The sequence below is a fragment of the Brachycentrus maculatus genome, unplaced genomic scaffold (genome assembly GCF_059751285.1).
Source record: "Brachycentrus maculatus isolate JH-2025_06_01 unplaced genomic scaffold, ASM5975128v1 h1tg000153l, whole genome shotgun sequence".
NCBI classification, from domain to species: domain Eukaryota; kingdom Metazoa; phylum Arthropoda; class Insecta; order Trichoptera; family Brachycentridae; genus Brachycentrus; species Brachycentrus maculatus.
The window spans coordinates 567,639-570,095 of record NW_028280906.1 but is presented as its reverse complement, the minus strand read 5'-3'; positions in this window follow the sequence as shown (position 1 = coordinate 570,095).

Below are 2,457 nucleotides of genomic sequence, written 5' to 3'. Positions count from 1 at the left end.
AACTACTATGTTCGGTGAAAATTTTACGTCGCTATTCAAATGTTCAGATGTCAATCTGAATATCTGCATTCTTTTTTTTGAAAATTTTCAATGGGTGAGTACTTACCTATCGGACTGAGAAAATATCAAGTTAGCCTATTTTTTTAACCTTTCCGGGAGTATGGACGTAAATGAACGTCGGTGAGAATTTTCCTTAAAAGGAGTAACGACGTTAATGAACGCCGAAGTCCGTCTGCCAGTAAGTATGATGTAACTTGTATAGCAATGATATCTGTGGATGTTTGTTTGTTATTTTGTCATAATTGAAAATATTTCGAAGAGATGTTTTTTTCTTTTTTAAAGATTATTTTAACAAAATTTCTATCTTCAATATACATCGATTTAATGAAAAAAAATATTTTTCATGTAAAAAGAACCCACTCCCCAGAGAAAGTCGGACATCAATTTTTGTACTCCCGGAAATTTTTGTACATTTTTCTTTTAATAAACATGTTACATACATAAGAGTAACATATAAGTATGTTATTTCTGATGAGTAAATTCCATTACTACTAATTATTATATTAACTAACAAACCAACTAACTAACCGTCATACCGTGTCCCCGCAGGTGTAGGTAGAGATAACAGAACGCCACAGCAATATGTCTTTGCAAACGATTTTCGCCTCTTCCACATTCATATATCTCTTACTTCATACCAACATATCCGCCGATTATTCCGACTCATGACCTGTCTACGCCCAAGTATTTGAAACACTTGTTCATCCCACGTTTTTCTCGGTCTTCTTGCTTCTATTTCCGACTAAAATCACCTTATGAATTTATTTTACTCTCCTTTCTTCACTCATTCAAACCATCTCAACACGTTTTTCTTAATTTTATCGATCTCAGCCTTGCATTTTTTCCTCATATCACTATCGTTTATTTATTTATCATGCATCATTTTGCCGCGTATTCGTCTGAGAGAACGCATTTCGTCTGTTTTCATTCTACTTTCAGGAAACCAGGATACAGACGGTTAATCTGTTTTTTTTTTTAATTGGTTTTTTTATTGGAATATTGAATAGCGCCATGTATATTATATTTCTGTAGAATATGTGCGGAGGTCATCACCAAAACGTTACATTTCCATTGTAAATGATTTTAAGTAACCAGGAATTCTAGCTTGCAAAATTGTTACGTTTTGGTGCGATTTAATGATTTCATATTAGTTTTACACAGGATTGGTCACGTTTTGTCGCAACTTAAATTAAGATTTGGATAGACATAACAGATTTGCATTTAAAGGATTTTTTGTGCGTTTTGGAAATGTAGCTTTTTGGTGAGGACCTCCACATGTTTAGTGTGTAGTCCGATATTCGTGTTTAGTGATGATTCGCTATTACCATCTGCCGAATTAAAGTTTCGGCTATAGAAGGGAAAAAACGAAAGGTGGGTAGCGTCTGGTACCTCGTTTTCATAATAATTTCAGAACTAGAAATACTTAGGGTGGAACACACCGGATCCAAACCGTCCAACTCCACGAGCCAGTGTACGCTAAACTTTTTGTCTTGTGGCACACGAACTTTTTTTGGCGCTGGGATCCAAATGAAACACTTACTTTGCACGATCAAATTATTCAGAACCTTAAAATCTGGCGGTGTGAGAAGTCTACCTAATCGGAGGGCATGTATGGCTAGATGTGTGGAGGTGAAGGATTCTAGAAGTGTACATGTATGTCAGGACTCTCTGCCTACCTCTGGAGTGAAACAGCGTGATGGTAGTAGTATATTAGTAGTAGTAGCAATTTACAACTTACAAACCTGCTGCTATACTTCTCTTCGTCTCCTATTGTACCTACATACTATTTCCCCTCCATTTCATTGCCCATATAGCAGTAATATCGTTCATCCCTAGCTTTTACTATCTTTACATCTTTATAAGCCTCAAATCATCCTTGGAAACATGTACTAACTACTTAAGTAACCATCACACCGATACACACAATAGAACGTCACATTAATATGTATTTGCACACAATCATCGCCTCTTCCACATTCATGCATTCACCACATTCTACTCCTATATCCAAGAATCATGGGTTCAGGATTATCAATCCCTTCACCCTTCCTATCACCCTTCCTTCAAGTAATCACGATCGCGGCAACACGTCATTTTAATGCGATGGCCTATGCAAGAAGAACCTAAATCTGAGAGCGAAGAATAAATATAACAAAAAGAAGCAATATTGAAATGAAGAGTTGAAAAACTCTTCAATTAATGACTTCAGTCAAAATATGTACCTTTGACGCACCATGACACGTGATCGGAGCAAATTTTTATCAAAAGATGTATAGGCAGGATAATTCCCGACTCATGTGAGACAATATATGTAAATGGACCGGGATTCTATGTATTGAGGATATCTACCCTTTGATCTTAGTCAACAGGCTGATGAGTGATCTACCAGACTAACTG